Source organism: Bombus impatiens, unplaced genomic scaffold (assembly GCF_000188095.3).
Source record: "Bombus impatiens unplaced genomic scaffold, BIMP_2.2 scf_0837, whole genome shotgun sequence".
Taxonomy (NCBI): Eukaryota; Metazoa; Arthropoda; class Insecta; order Hymenoptera; family Apidae; genus Bombus; species Bombus impatiens.
Genome location: NT_177256.1, coordinates 253,826 through 271,347, shown reverse-complemented (window position 1 = coordinate 271,347; position 17,522 = coordinate 253,826). Strand labels below are relative to the sequence as shown.

The 17,522-nt window shown below is 36.1% G+C and overlaps 1 protein-coding gene across 3 annotated transcripts in view; it reads right to left on the bottom strand.

Annotated features, from left to right (window-relative positions):
* LOC100741270 (thyroid receptor-interacting protein 11) overlaps nt 1–17,522 on the bottom strand; it is a 46,280-nt gene that overhangs the window by 9,667 nt on the left and 19,091 nt on the right. The gene's annotated exons all lie outside the window — the stretch shown is intronic.

Genomic DNA, 17,522 nt, shown 5'->3' with positions numbered 1-17,522 from the left:
CTATTGTTACTTATTAGTTCAACCAGAAACGGGTACAGGTTCGTAATAAATAATCCCCTTTTAATCTCACCAACTACGCAACAAAGTATATCGACTATCAGAAATGCTACGCATTTTCCGAACAACCCAATATTTTATACGTATTTATATTATACTTTTCTATCGACGATTGAAGGTTGGTCGCAATTTTATGTTTTATTACGTGAAGTTCCATCATGATAACATTATACAGGAGACACGATCGTGTTGGAGATAGAGCTAAGAAAATTCACGAAGGCCCTGTAGACAGATCCCGATGATTTCAAAAGCATGGCGTGCATTAATGCATCAGCGCATCAGAAAACGCGAGCAACCTCTTCCAATTGAAAATTCATCAAGCAACGTCTTTTGCAACAATTGTTGTGAAAACGAGCGTCTACAAGGGAAAAAAGAGTCGTACACGTCGTTAAGATGGGAAAATATTTACCGGGACGAGTATCGGTAGATACCGCGTTGCAACGCGACGTTTCAGCGACCGAGTCGGATGCGAGTAATTTTCGTCCGGGAGGAAACTCGCGATTATTCCGTTATATCGCGCGAAAAAGGTTATATCGCTTTCCAAACTTGGATCAAGGGAATTTTGAATCTGCTGATTAAATGTGACAAATTTTAAATTATCGTATAACGATGTTTCGATGGTTAATTCAGATTCTAACTATGTACGTATTATACTTTCGCAAAAAGGTACAGTACACAGTTAAAAGTACGTTCCAGTACATCGTGGTCGCGTGAACGAACTCGAGAGGATCACATGTCTGATTTAAATTGATATTAGTAAGTCTTACACGATTAAAAAGGATATTAATTATCGAAATCGAAAGTATTAAACATCGAAATATAATTGCAAAGTTGCATTTCAGCAACCAATTCGGATGCATGCAATTTTTGTGGGGAAGAAGCGATTATTCGATCGTATTTCATCCAAAATCTCCTTTTGAATACACGATCAATTAACGCATCGATTTTAATGATTTCATAGGCGAGCTCGATCGATCGAATAGCTACTACCAAAGAAATACATATGAGTCGTGCCACGTTGACGTTCCTTCGCAAGTTTAAGTCGACTCGAAGCAGGATGCGACCGACTGGTAAGCAGCGTATCATTAGTATGTAACTTAGTATTGTTATACACGTTTACATAAGTATTCCGTATGTCGTGAACAATGCAAGTAACATGGCGCCGCTTGGCCGTGGAACCGCGCGGGCGCGAAAGAGGGAAGAAAAAAAATCTAGGGAAAAGGGACCTATGGTGGGGATGGTGTACTTATGCAATCGAAATTATGATCAGTTGCGGTTCTCTTGGGGGAAGAGAAAGAAAACGGCATATTCGGTTTTCAAATTGCTCACACCTGATAGAAAGGATGTCAAGATTTTACGGTGAATTGAGACTTTATAAAAGCCTTGTCATTCCATAGAAATTGCCGAGATTATGTAAACCCTCGTAAACTCTCTCACGTGTTCCGTGTATATTTCGTTTGTTGTTTTTATCCACATAAAAACCGCCCGACTCCGGGATGAACCGACTCAGGGATATCTCAATTCAATTCAATTCAATTCAATTCAATTCAATTTACTCCACTGTACTGATACAGAAGGGTAAATTGAATTCGTATTGAAACGCCTTGTTTTCTTTTTTTCCTTTTTTTTTTTGTCATATGCCATTCCAAATTCGATAGTTTAAAATTTGTTCTATTGTGCATTATGACGTAATTTAGTCGACAGTTAAAGGAAAGGAAAGTTTATCTATAACTGCTACTACAAAAGTAGCTTAAACGTTGTAAAAGTTGAATAGTTTCTGAAAATGTAATGATACAAACTATGGAGGGATTAAAGTGGAATTAATGAAACAGCAGCTTCGTGAATATAAAAGTAATTCAAGAATTTGTCATGAAAGTTCATAATGAGTTGAACTATTAACTCGTTAAAAAAGAGACGACTGTCTCAACTTACAATACTTCGTGGAATAATTCGTTCATGAAATAATTATCCACTTCAACTGTAAAACAGATTATTGTTTTGAAAACAGAGAATTGTTTTGAAAACGTAAAAATTTATTCGGCCCGAGTCAATAGAGAAATAGCTTTCGCCCGTCAATCGATTCGAAAGTCCGTCGTCATGCATTACCATACTTCTATACAAATTATTCAATGAGCTGTTATTATGGCCACGTATCGTCTTGACAAAAGACTACAAATAGGTTTTTATCCTACCATAAGTTTCCCCATATAAGGGAAAGAAGGGAGGGGACAAGGTGGAAGAGGAGAAAAAGGAAAGATTCACCTTTCGACCTGGCTTCATGCCGTTCAAAGTTCTTTCATCTAAAAGTCAATTCTTTACCTACTCCAAACAGATCGTATGTTTTCTTTTTGTTCCGCATAATACAAAAAGACGCGTCAACGTTCACAGTTCTGTTCTGGCAAAGGCGCATCGCGCGATCGTGCCATCATTTTGGGGAAAAAAATTCTCGAATGTTTAAAATGTATAAAGTCGGTATCTTATAGCGATAAAATGATCGTGAGATGAAATCCAATCCTTTCGTGGATGCAGTGGTCGATGAAATATTATTCCGTATTCCTGAAAATTATCGAAAGTTCGATGTACGAGATTCGAATAGACTTTGAATTCAAAATGTTTCCACGATCGTTTTTTTATGAGGAAACTTAAACGAGAGGAATAAACAAAAGTTCGTTCGTTGATGCATGTGTCGAAGCAGTTTGGTGTCGCATCGTTGCATATTATTCATAGGACCCTTTCAGATATGCGACTGATACCGAAAAGCTTTCGATGCACACTGTCTAAATGCTAATCGATGCACACGCGTTATGCATTTGTCTTTCCAGCCTCCGCTGACATTTTTTTAAGTCGATTCTGTTCGCGATAAACTGTTTTTTGGTCCCGGTGCAGTGTTCGGTAACCTCGGTTTTAGACAGCGAGAAGAAGGAGGAAGTAAGGCATTTAAATAACTTTCCGTTTCCATTCTTTAATTTAAGAACATTCTACTTTTTAAATCATTCTAATGTTAAATTTCTTCCGCTTCTTCGTTTGTATATTTTAGTATTTGCTCCTTGCGCCGCTTATCCATTTTACTATACGAACAAGATATATTTTTTATCACTTTAATATAAAATTGGTATTATATGTCTTAATGATTTGTAAATAAGGAAAAAGGATAGCGAGAGTATGCGGGCGCTTTTCGCGGTCCAAATTCTCCTAATGAATATGAAAGGAGCCTCCGTTAGGTCAGGTCAAGGAATAATGCATCGTTTGTCTTGCATATGTATGTGGACTTGCGCGACCAAAGTTTCCTTTTTTTCTTTCAATACGGCCTGTTTATACGTTTATTTCACCTTGAATACTCGATACTTTAGAACTGACACGGAGAAGGTTCGGGATCTCAGGGTCGTACGTCATAAGTCGAACTTAGAGCTCTTCTTGTCTTGCAAATCCTTCTTGAATAGCCTCGATTAACACATTTTTCTTTTATTATGGTAAAGAATCGGGCTTCCAAGGCTGTGTTCACACAAGTTACGAAGATAGTTTGAACAGGGAGCAGCGTTTGTTTGGCGTTTCTTGGGGGAAAATTAGAGGGGAACGAAACAGACACGACGTTGACCACTTCGACGTTGACTGTGCATTTGCATATGCTTCTTTGTATGTCCTATTAATATATGCTTCTTAACTGAACACCACTCTCGTTATCGTAGAGCTTAAAGACATTTGTTTGAATTTTAAAATTGTCGTCTTTTTGTAGAAATGATGCGACGATGGTATTGATATTTTCTATGTTTCAATTTTCATTTATTTTCATGATTTATCATAACAACGCGAATATTGCTTGTGATAAGCCGAAGGATTCGAGTCGTCGTCGATGAAACTTTACATAAACTTTTGATAGATGCATTTATGTATCAAAATAGTGTAGTAGCGGTAAATATATTGAAACGAGAAAAAACATATGAAATTCACAAAGAGTCAAAATTGACATCAGAATTTTCTTCGTCAAGAAGTTTTATCTTTCATATATCATATATCACATATTATCTTTCATATAACACGTATCATAGATGCGATACAAAGTTTGTAACTACTTTACACAAAGAAAATATATTTTTCAATCCTGATACAGAGTACTCTAATGAAGCATAAAAGATTATAAAGTAACGATCGTAAATGAAAGGTTTGCCTTTACGGAAAGATGTTGCATGTAATTCATTAAAAACGTTCGCGTGTATCATTTGAGAAATAAAAGCGAAGGAAATGAACATGGTATATTGATACGATCGCATGACACTTGCCTCGCGTTACATGCGAAATTATAAGGTACGTGGAAAGAGATCAGTGATATCGTCGATTGAGATCCCAGCTTGATTGAATCGCGGTTGTTATGCAAGTTTTACACCAAGTTTTTATCGATTATTATTTTATCGATTATTTTGCACGTGAATCAAATTGTTACAAAAGTAAAGAAAATCAAACTGTGACTAGAAATATGCAAATACGAGAATTCTTTTGCTATACAAAAAGCATACATTATACTACACGCACACAAAGAGCTGAAAAAGTAATAATTTTTCGATCTTAACGAATCGTTCACGTTTTTGAAGCAACACACAATAATTTTCTGTTTTCCGATATCGTGCTAAGATGGTCGGTATATCTTTACTTTCTACATTTCGACAAAAATAAATGCTATCTGCCCTGCAAGCCTTTGACGGTATGATGTTTGTACGCTTATTAGTGATAGGGATGATAAAGCCAAGTGATGAAATATCTATAAGTTAGCTTGGTTGAGATTTGGTTGGAATTTCACAAATGCATTAACCAGTGAATTTGAAAAGAGATAAAAGATTTACGTTATATACCGTTTGTAATTATTTGTATGATTTCAAAGGTTACTTCCAAAACTAATTCGTGATGAAAGCAGCGTTAATTATTGCAACGCAGAGACCTCTATGCTAATGATAGCGACGAATCTGTTACCTCTTATAATAGAGTCAGAGAGAGTCATACAATTTCTGGGTATCAATAATAATGCAAGCGCTTATAAGAAATACGAAAGGGAATTAAAAATATGTTTGAGTAGTGGAATATATATAATGTTTGTATAGAAGATGAAAAAAGACAGCAAAAGGAGGATTGAAATAGAAGTAATGCATTTATCTGGAGAAATAAACACGATGAAGAAATTATCAGCAAGTAATAAACGTTGCATTTGCCACGCCTTTATGGATAAGGAAATGGAATCTGTGATTAAGCACTTTTATGCGATTATCATTCAATAAATTTCCTCTTTTTTCTTAGGCTACATGAGATAAAGTATGTATGTACAGTATACAGTTAGCAACTATTTGAATGATTGCACTAAGATCGAGATAAAAATAAAACATGTATTTTTCTTTCAAAGTATTTGCTGCGTAGGCTTTTTTATAATTTTTTTGAAATTTTGATAATACGTTATTTAGTACATTATCTAGCCTTATCAGAATGCTTGAAAATCTTAACTCCTTAATCCCTATAGCAAGCCGCTGCAAAAATGACTTTTCGATTAATTGCGGAAAAATCGCTCGTACGAAGTCGTTAAAAAGACTAATATAGTGTGTCAAATGACTAGAAGAATTTTCTTTTGACAAAAATTCAATCTTCGCCTCGTCGTTTCAACGACGTTTGCAAATAAACGTAATGCGAAATATGTAACATCGATAATTTCGGCGTCCAAAATGCGATATATTATAATGTGAAGTTCCTATTATGTCCATTTCTGAATTTTTTGTGCGCTCATAGAAGGTACAGACAGCCAAGATATTTCTTCCTAAAGAGAAAATCTCAAATATACGCGAAGAATACGATCTTTGAGCATCAGCGTGTTCTGTTTTTGAAAGATATTGTCACGCTACAAATACCCTCATCTTGTTACAATTTTTAATGTTACAGTTACATTACAATACGTGTCAGCTATAACTTTCAATCTAAGGATGCAGCTGTTAAAAATAAATACGTCAAAGTTGGAAGATATTTAAATTATTAATAATTAATTTTTATTTTAAATTGAAGAACATTTAAATCGTTATTCAAATCTATTTGTTAGCAGGTATGAAACGAAGTTTCATGAAATCACACCATTTTGCAAGTTGCGTTGATACATTTTCATATTGAGACGTTGATAATCAGATCAGGAGATGATTGCGTTGTCAGAATTTGCAGAACTTGTTGCATGCAAACTTTAAGCGAGATTCACACTCCACAATTTGTACAATTCAGTGCAACGTTACATAATTATTCAGATCAAAGTTACAATTTACACAGAAGTGCCATAGCAAAATTTATATACACAGAAATATTTATTGAATTATGCACTCTACCTATCTAGAATTACGAATTCTCTGGAGAAATTAATTTCGAGAATTAGAGATTTAGAATCCATATTTTCGTTCTTGATTTTGACAAATTAAAAAGATTACTCGAATTTAAATTTAACAAAGGGCATTAGACACTCAAGTGTTAAAATAAATTCTCAAGTTTTTACCAAAAGTATGAGTCATTCTAATTTTAAGAATGACAAGCTTCGTTATGTGGTAAAACATACAAGAATAGAACTCAGGACATGATGATAAGCAATAAATTGATTACATCACATAGTGGATGTCAATTATGAACTTCATTTCTAATCACGTTCTGGTCCCAGCATTTTCTAGTTCTGACTGAGATTCGATTTCTATAATAAAGCAAAGAAGTAATGAAACAATGCTTATCAGTCAAAAGCAATATATTGACAAATTAATAACCACTTTTGCCTATTTTTGGTTGTTTAGAATTAAACCATAGCCACGACGAATAAAGTCTAATTACAACATTAAAAAATATATATTTTTTTATTGCGACGATAAGTACGATCATTTACTCATAAGCAAACTTGGAAGAGAAGGCAAAATCATCCATCGAAGGATTATGAATAATGATACTTAAAATGAAGACTGAAATCTTCTATTATACGGATTGTGGATGTACTTCGAGTACTCCTAAACAGTAATTATAGCCTTGTACAGATATATGACGTCACAGGACTTCAAACATGGTGACGAGTTGTACGAGTATCGTTAAATAGATATTGAAGTGAATGACGTGTAGCAAGGACAAGTGCAACATAATCTGTTCTACAAATAATACTTATTTCTTTTTGCAAAAGTCTAAATAAATTTAATTTCTAATTAACATTTGACATATTACATTGTAAAAAATAAAAAAGTCATAGAGAATAGTTGATTTTGATAAAAAAAAAAGTACACCAGTTCTGCCTGTTTTGAACATAATTTCTTCGAACCATCCTACTTCTAAATGGTTCACGTGTAACCATGTCATCTTATCGAAGTAACGTGGCGAACTATACCCTACAGATACTGATAGTGACCGTGGGAAAGGAAACACTTCTATTACTTACTCATAGAAATGTACGTTATACTAATTTTAATCAGGCAAAATATTTCAATCTTCTAAATTAACCAATTCGTTCGATTTATAGGATCTACACGAGACAAGAAATAAGCATATTCCATTTAACAAATAAGTCGTTCCAGAGTCATAATCGTGTACTTATTTACTCATGTATACGGTAAAATTGTGAAATTCCATGGGACTCGAATGATGCTATAGTTACCAAAAAACAATCGTGACTAACAACGAGCAGATAACGTTTAATTGCAATCGATTAGATGTCTTCAACCGATGTTTCTATTTCGACGTTTTGGAATGGAAAACTCGCAGGAGGCGGTTGAACCGCTACGTTTAAACCACGCAGATGCTATACTCGATATTCTAACGCGAGCTATGTCAACACAGACTGTAATAAAACTTGCGTCATACCGTTTGTATGTGTTCACGTGCTTTGTTTTAATTGCAGGGAACTTCATCGCGCAGTTCTTTGCACGAGGCGCAAAATTCTATTCGATAGCGAACGATCAAACGTCAAGACAAGAATCGACAGTTATAAGAATTGTGATGAGCTAGAAACTTATTATGTTTTCTCTTGGTAATGAAGCATCTTCATTGTCATATATCGACTTAAACAACGTTCAGCAAGTTAAACGAAACTTAAATGAGATGTTATTCAATTGTCAAGCATATTGTCAAGTTCTTATAATTAAATTGCAAATAAAACCATTTGTCGTCATAAAGAATCATTCTACATGTTATAACAAGACAAAGTAAACGAAATAAAAAAATCAAGAATATGTAGCCACGTTTATTCATTCGAGAAAACTCATGAAGCAAAATATCAGGATATGGTTAAGAAAAAGTGTCAGGATGTGATCGTAGGCTTAAAAATCAGAGTCTTTTAGCTACAATACTACAGCCACATTTTGTCGAAATTCTAATAAATCTCGAAATTTTTATGAATTAAAGATGCAAAATTCAAGGTGGTATGTATCGAAGAACAAAAAGTTTACTTTTAATTACTAATGCTTTTAATAATACCTATCATTTATAATCAGATATAATTATTAACTGCGTCTCTCGTGCGAGGATCAAATAATCAACGCATTTTGTAACATGGATGCAATTATGTAAAATATGTACAAGCTACGCGTAACTGTGTGGCACGGCGCAACGATTGCCCGTTTACATACACATTTCGTTTCATCTCACGTAAATCAATACCAACTCTGGAACACGAGATTTCGTTAATTGTATACTTCGTTCTTCTCTCCCGCTTTTCCTTTCAGCCTATCCAGCAAATGATCCGTTTTGCTTTGATTTATACTAGCTCTCCTACGTCACGAAATATTCGTCATCGGATTTATCAATAAAAATTACGAACTGTCAAGGAACACAATTTGATTTTGCGAATTGTTCTCGAATTGTTACATCGTTTAGTAATTCAAAATAGGTACTCCCATCAATTTATTCAATGCATCCTTTCCACTTCTCATGTTTTTCGATTGTTCCATTTGGAATGATAAATTGAATCGCTGTATAAAAGTTAATTGACGAAAATATGGTAGGTGTTGTTTGAATCAAAATTCTCTATCTTTTTACGAGTTTCATATTTGTATCAAATAATTTCGATTGCAAAATAAATTAAACACGATATTGTAAACATGGCAGTTGCTGTATCGAAATATTTAGCCGTTCATATTAAAATTTTCACACTTCACTCGCGTAATATTTTTTCGAAATGCTTACACGTTAGCATCTGCTAGTTATAAACGAAACCAATTGAAAATTAAATTGTGCAATCAATTAATACCGAATGATTATTTCTTACCTCGCGTGATTGGAGTAAAATGCAGGTCGGGGTTAGAAATGGCATTCATTGATTGCTATTGGAGAGGCAATTATCTCTCGCGCAGGATTCGAGTTAGATGAACGTTAATATCAATTCGATTATTTTAGTCGAAAATGGGTTAGTTGAAAATTATAGGCTCCGTGCAATGAACAACTTGTCGATATAATTACGTTTCACTGATTCTAAAATTCTAAAAATTTATATAATTTAGTAAGATATTTTCGAAGCGACATTTCCACAAATAAATATAAAACGATACAATTCCAAATACATAGTAAAAACAGTATAGTAAACAACATTGATAACAATTGTTATCACAATAACTATAAAAAAACAAAATAACAATAAAAAGGAAATAATAAACTCGAGTGTTCCAAGATTGGTATGAAGTTATGAGCAATTTCACTATCAAAATTCAGACCCGGAAATCAACGTCAGACAGCGAGACACCTCATGGTTGGCAATTATATCGAACAAAACCAAGGGAAAATGGAAAAGAAAGGGAATTAGCATCAGAACAGCCGGACAAGCAACGCAAGGAGGTCACGATAAGAAGTGCGTAACCAAAGGTTCCCCCGTTCCCTCCACCTAGATATGTCAGTCCAGTGGACTGAGTCCAGGTATCAGGAATAATGAACGTTCGAGTATTCAGCCACTGGGAGCATTGTTCGCGCTGCAAATATTAACCACAGTCTCGAGCGCAGCTCGCGACATTTCTATCTACCGGTGGTCTTACGCGTAAATTTACAGTAAAAACAACGTTTTCTTCTACAAAAGCGTATGCCTATACACGGGTTGGGTTGAATTCGAACGATCGCGAATCCAGTAAATTGAATTGAAAACTTTGTAACTCGGTTCATTAATCGTTATTCATCTAGACGATTAATTTTCACTTTTCAACAACATCAAATGATCTTCTGAATGAAACGGCTAAAAGAAAGCAGATTGATAGCCAAAACTTCTCGGATTATCTCCAAAGTTGCAAATCGGGAATACGCGGATAGGTGCTTAAAATTCCAAATAACTTTTCCAACTTCGGGGAAACGTAAAAATAAAAGGAATGGAAAGTTTAGGTATATATTATATTATTTATGAAGTTATTATTATAATTGTTAAAGAATGCAGGCTAATGTAAAATTGCCGATGCAGAATAATGTTTAGTGATTCGAACAGGGGCAACATAGCACGAGGATTAATACAAGAATTGCCAGCAGACTCGATAAAAAGCGTGAAATCGCTGAAATTGAAAGGACTAGCGTAAAGCAGATTACAAAATGAAGAGAATTTATACGGCACACAATGCGGGTTGTTACTTTCCTGTTACTCGAAAAACTATTCATACTTAGTGTGCATGCCGAACGAATTAGCACAATGAACGTGCGCCAGCCTGGAACGTAAAAGCGAAAAAATAATTTACAGGAAGAATATTTATCGTAGAACGATACTTCAGCTAATCAGTAGTCGGTAACTAATTGCTCTTTAAATGCAATGCACCGATACATTTTATTATGAATATTATCTTCGACTAATGTTCGTTCAAAATACCATAAAATTTGCTGCTCGTTGCTGTGCATATAGGTTAATTGTATTGTGTAACGAGGGATGGAAAAACACACGTCGATAACGCGATATAATTTACGAAACTGAAAGGTAATAGGGGGGGGGACGTATTGTACCAACCGAAACAATGGATAGCGCAAACACCTGCATCACTGAAACGGCTCTGCTTTAGACGATCGATCATGTTGCATTAAGCTCTTTAATTAAAATGCTGTCCGGGCATGTGTACGCGCACAATGTGACTAGGAAGAATTCTGCTACCACATTTACCTCCTATCAACAGTGCAAAAAGTATTAAGTCTAAAATCTCCACTTCTATAAAATCGGCAACGATCGAATTTTACCAGTGTCGGTTAGTAACTTTAAAAAACTAGAAAAGAATTGTACAATTTTTACAGTGGTGAAGCAACACTACCTTCGAATTTTTTAATACCATAAAATGTTATAAGCGTTGCTTTATCACGTGTACACGCAAGGAACCAAGAATACAACCGAAAGAAGTATTGCTAGAATATGTATATCATTTATGACGAATATCGAATTATCAAGCCTTGTTACGGTATGAAATACGGTATGAAATATAGCGCCTGGCATAATTACATACGTTTGTGTCGTTAGTGTTTCAGTTTAACATGTACTGCCCTAATCTCCAATACTCGACGTAGTTCGATGGTGACCATCATACAGACTGTATGTTTCTATAGCGGCACTCGACAGTAAACTTTCCAACGGTTTCTGTCCCGTGGCTCGCTACACAAAGACCCAACTCTTCGGACAAGATGATTGCTAGATGTCGATACATTCTTACAGAATATTCGCAGCTAGCCTAAGGACCCGCCAAAAATCTTAGGATTTATTTAGCTAAAGTCCTGCAAAGGAACAAATAGCCTTTGTCTTAACAGTTCCTCAGTCTATCACCTACTAGGGGAAAACACGGGAAATCTACTTTTTCTCATGTACGATGTTTCCCGCTAGCAACTTTCTCTCAAGGGCAGTTAGCATCCTTTTCCAACGACTAACACAAAATTCGCCAATTAACAACGACGTTCATTTCCCTCACTTTCCGAACCAAGGTTTTCCTCAACGAATCCGATGATCTCGCATCCTTAGACACGCCCCACCATAGTTTTCCTTTGCAGCATCATCGTGACGGAAAGTCAGTCGCTACACAGTCGTTACAGTCGCAACGGTCCGAGTCAATCATCAATCCAAGTTTTCGACATATCGAGCAATCATCGTTCGAACTTATTTCGCGCATCAAAACGCATCGACCAGTAGTTGAATTTGTAACCGCGAGTTCTACCCATCGGTGTACATATGCAATATATGGTTAATAAATATTTATTGTTAAACATATTCGAGGGTCTCTTCAGTACCTATCACGACCTAATCACCTCACTTCTATAGGGTGTCTGAATTTTAATTAGGTGTAGGAAATACGGATGAAATATATTTAAAGAAATTACTTTGAGAATTCTGTATTTTCTTTACTATTGAACGATGAATAGCCTTTAGTCTTACGTATCGAAGGCTAAGTACCTTGACATACATAGTCAAAGGCCGATACTAATATTCAATTCTATTAGTACCATTAATATTGCTACTTAAATTTATTAACAACACTAATATTCTTAACTAATCATGCAAACAGATACTTAAGTAAAAACCAGTTGAATGTTTTCGGTCCTATTATGATAAACGTACCGTTTCAAGAATCAGAGATTTAGTAATATTGTTTTCCAATTCTACATAAAAATGGATATTTCGTTAGACCGTAAAAAGCCTGTACTCATAAAAAAGCAAAATTGGACACAGTGTACAGGGCAGAGCGGTCACAAGCGCCATAATGGCGGTTTAAGGGTCAGTGAATAATTATAATAAATGTTGGTCACAAAGTTACGTCATCTTTGTAATGTGCTATCGTCTCCGATAAATCGAGTCATAAAAAAGAATCTTTACGCTCTCTTCATTTCTGAATCCTTTCGCTGCACCAACACGAACTTCTTAAACACATATTTCAAAGCGATTGCTTCGTTCTTTTCATCTCCCTGTCGCGTGGGCTTCGTGATTATACATCGTTGTATTCGATTTTATATTCGATCAAATACTTCCGACTTTCGAAACGTTGCATCTACCTGCAAAATATTATTATTAAGCGCAGGCAAAAGCTTCTTTGAAGTTAGTTTACGCGTTTCGGCGTAAAATAAAACACTCGTTGAAAGTCAACATCATCAGTCAAAAAACAGTTTCAAGCTTAACCAATACAAAATGAACTTCATAGAACATTCTCAAAATTCTTTATTTTCGTAGAAAATCGATCACCGATTGAAATCCTGGAAAAGAAACGAATTACCGTCAAATGCCGTCGATGGTATGAATTCTACTTGTGTTGCCATAAATTATCACAGTTTTCGAGATTCTTTATCAGACCCAACGCTCACTTTTATCGTGACATTAGCAAATTTGGCTCTTAAATTTCGCGAACGGTTGCGGGAATGTTCCCCATTGAGGACACACGATCACGAAATAGAGGATCAGAGTTAGGAGACGAGCGGCGATTAGTCAGCAAAGCGACAAGTGTGTTTGCGACGAGACTCGTCGTTCCCATCGCTGCGTTTTTTTCCTGTTCTTCGTTTTCTACTGCCTCCTCGGCTCTTTCCGAGTAAGTCCACCGGTGTCTTCGTTCCCTTCTCGCGATATTGCCGAGCAGGATGGAAAAGGTACACCGTGTCTCGCGTTAGATACTGAGAAGTTAGCATTCAGCGCGTTCCAGTCGAAGATAAGGGAATTGGGTTCACAGTCAGCCGCAACATCGCAGACCACTTTTTAATTAATGCGTTGCCTACGCTCCGCGTGCGATTCAAAATATTGAAAAAGCGGGAACGAATTTGGAAGACGCGCTTGTAGCTGACATTTTATGTCAGTTTATTACAGTTTAACTCTCGAACAAAGATTCCTTTTTTCAATTTTTTTCGCTCGCAAGTTCTTGAAACTCCTAACGATGTCTGTGTCACCAACAACGAAACAATTCATTGTATTATCCTCTACAGTCCTGCATTTATCTTCAAATATTTCAACACTCCCTTCCGTTTCGTCGAATACGTATCTGGTTCGAGCGTTTGCAAACAGAATGTAGCCGACGCGGCGTGACGCATCGAGAAATGGAAAGAGAGAAGAAAAAAGGCACGATGCTGTTTCAGAAAGTGTATTACTCATTCGACACGTGCCATTGTGTTCCACGTCACGTAATGCGAACGGAAAAATCTCATATGTCGCGCGATTTCGCGTAACCGAAATAAAGTCAACGCAAGCTGGAAGTTCGTCGAGTTCTCGAGCTCACCTATGCGAGTCGTCGAGATTCACCGGAAAGCAGGTTTCTTCCTCTCCTTCCTGGGAAGCGAGTGTCTCTCCCCGTTTTGTAATTCTTGAGCAAATAATAGCACCGAAAATACACACTGGCATGTGTGAAAGACCTTAGAGAAACTCGGCATCCAGTTCATGGAATTTGTAAAACCTTAAACAATGAACGGGACGCGTTGGAAATTCACACCGGCGGGGCGCGGCGTTCAGTCGGACTCGATAAGAGGTAACGGACGGCTTTTGGTGAAAAAGAGGGCAACCTGGCTGGTACTTGAAACGTGTTAGCGCTTATTCACTCCATCAAGCTGATAAAACATTGACTGTTCGAAAAAGAACCCGATACGTTCCAAATATTTTAACGACGTATGATGTGTAACGTGGCGTTCACGTGTACTATTAATGTGAATTTCATCAATTTTATCGTCGACGTACGATAAAAAGGATTCCTACGAATCGTCCGATTCGATTTGCTTTCTATTCGATTCTCTTTCGATACAGCTATTACGCCTTTCAGTTATCCTTGGCAGCATTTCCATAGTAGTAGCGTTTCTTCTAAAAATATAAATAGGTCTCGTGTGAATATTAATCTCCTTGTTCTAAAAGGAAATTGATCTACTTTATTCCTATGTACAAGTTACGTCTTTAAAGTTACAGGATAAGACTTAACTTTTCACGTAAAAAGTTCATTTGAATGCATATCGTTGATGCAATAGTCATATCATGACAGACAAATGTTTTATCGACCGTTCATGATCTTTGGTACACCTCACCGTTCCAAAAAAAGAAACTTTCCGCAGTCTCTCTATAAACGGGAGAGTAAATGGTACAAGGTGATATTAGGAAAAGTGTGCTAATATCAGTGTTAATGACAGTGATAGTTAGAATCACTAATAAATTACACTATGTTGTTGTATACTATGTTTTCTTAGTTATTTCTTGATCAGTCTTACTTTATGTACATCCTGCGTTAGTAATGTAAATGGCAGTGTTTCAAAATGATCGTTCACTGTTACGTATCAGTTGACGTTTCTTCGTGATATACATATGTATGTAGGTCTACGTGACTTTTTACTGGCTTATTAAATACTTCCAATCTCATGTCACAACTCGAAAACCATGAAACTTGTAGTAGTTCTTAGCGAACATTTGATAAAATTTTCCTAAAAGCATTGGTGCAGCTTTTGGAAGATTTCGTGAAATACTTACAAGAAAGAACGATTTTTCCGAGTTCCCTTTGACAGCTTTCCTTCCTTCGTAACTAGATTATCATGTCACAAAGTTTTCTAGCCGCAATTAGGAAATTTTACAAACTTTTAAGTATTTGCGTCGGCAAACACAAGTCCCTCTGAGTTCGTGGATCATTCGCGGTGTTAACGAAGAAATGTCAGGTCAGGACATTATTTTCTGTTAATAAGGGCAACTCCATGAGTCGTAAATAACAGTTAATAAATTTTTTGCATGTATATTTATTTGTGATCCGCGATATATCGCTATCTAAACCATTCGACAATAAAAATTCGGTCACAAGCGATAATCGTTATCTAGGAAACCTTTAGATATATTCAGGAATGGGCCTTGAGGAGCATTATTTATTCATCAAGGCAAGAGTGCATGAAATAGTAGAGTAGTAGTGATAATAGTAAACGATGAAAAGTGTTGGTATTATGCAAAAAATGAAAAAAAGAGAGGAAGAGGAATGAAAGAACGAATTCACATATTTAAAGACGTCAGACGTTCGTGTTCTTTGAACAGTTCAAACATGTTTCATTGCTAGAAACCATCCATACCTATGAATGTTTTATTCCTCTCGTTTAAAATAGAAGAAACTATGTTTATTCTTTATTATTCACGATATAGGAAAGCGAGACTTTAGCTAACGTAACGAAATCAAAATTTGCTATTATTTCCATCGTTTATCAGGGATTTGAAGTTTGCAATTTTCAGCGTCTACCGTAGGTTTCGGAGTGCTTCCAATGTGTAATAATTACGTTAAAGGAACTTTTTAATTTTTAGAGATTTTAGAGGAATTTTCTAATTTCGAAGAAGACTTTCATAGAATTTGTTCTTATATATCCTTTTTGAATTACGAAATGCTTTCATAAAAATGAAACATAATTATGATAGAAGATGATCAAAGGGTTAAGCAGAACTCAATCATAAAACTTTACTCGTGCAAACACGAATAAGCAGGACAGATTCTTTATAACACATTGCGAAATAAAATTAGCGTATTACGTGTCGAATCGGGACAAGATATTGCAGCTGACACTTTGGAAAGAAACAATGCGTTTGATCCGACTCCAAAGCAAATCTGATTACATTTTAATCAATTGCTAATCGTGGTTAATTGCATGTCAACACAGTAACATAATAATGAATTACTGCCTTCCTGTGCAAATGTGTAGCGACAAATTTGCCGGGACAACTTTGCCAACTTACCCGCAACTCAATCTCGGTGTCCCCTACGCGATGCTGGTAATTCGCGACACTTCAAAGCCCGTACTTGTTATAGTTTAAAATGATTGTCAAAGTTGTATCGGTCGCACGAGATTGATTCAACGAACGGCGAACTGTGACCAGCGTTATTAATGTTACTGATATTTACGATTGTTGTGTATAATCGGTTTGCAACGAGCCAGTTAGTACAAAGTGGCATGAAAACTATTATTTACAGCCACTTACTCGTTTTAACAAATCGATGGAAAATTAGCAATTAATATAATACACACGTTAAACTGGTTGCTATACATTTTTTTTCTCAAACCGTAATTTTATAATTAAAAATTATCGAATCAAATGTTTTGCAAAAGTCTTGTTTCCAGAGTACATTTTTGTCTACGATAGTGTAATTTTGATAAATTGCTTTTTCATTAATCGAAAGCGTATTTTGTTGTTCTCTTTAAAGATTAATTAATGGCCTAAAATATACCAGGTAATTCTATCATAGTTTAGAGTAGCGTTTCGCAGAAGATATCGGATAAAAATCAAATACACGAATTTACTGTTTTCTGGTATCAATTATACACGATCACCTATCGATCTTTGGTCATCCATGAGCAGATTAGGCCGCGCATTACACGTGGCGTCGCGTCGAGTTTAAAAATGCGAGCGTACGCGAGCACAGAGATCGGGAGAAGCCACATTTGCGGTTCGTGGTACGTGGGTAATCTCATTCTCTGTTCCGCTACCGTGAAATTGTAACGTCCCCCCCCCCCCCCCCCCCCCGCCGCCCCCCCCCCCTCTCCGCCCCCCCCCCCCCCTCCCCCCCTCCCTCTCTCTCTCC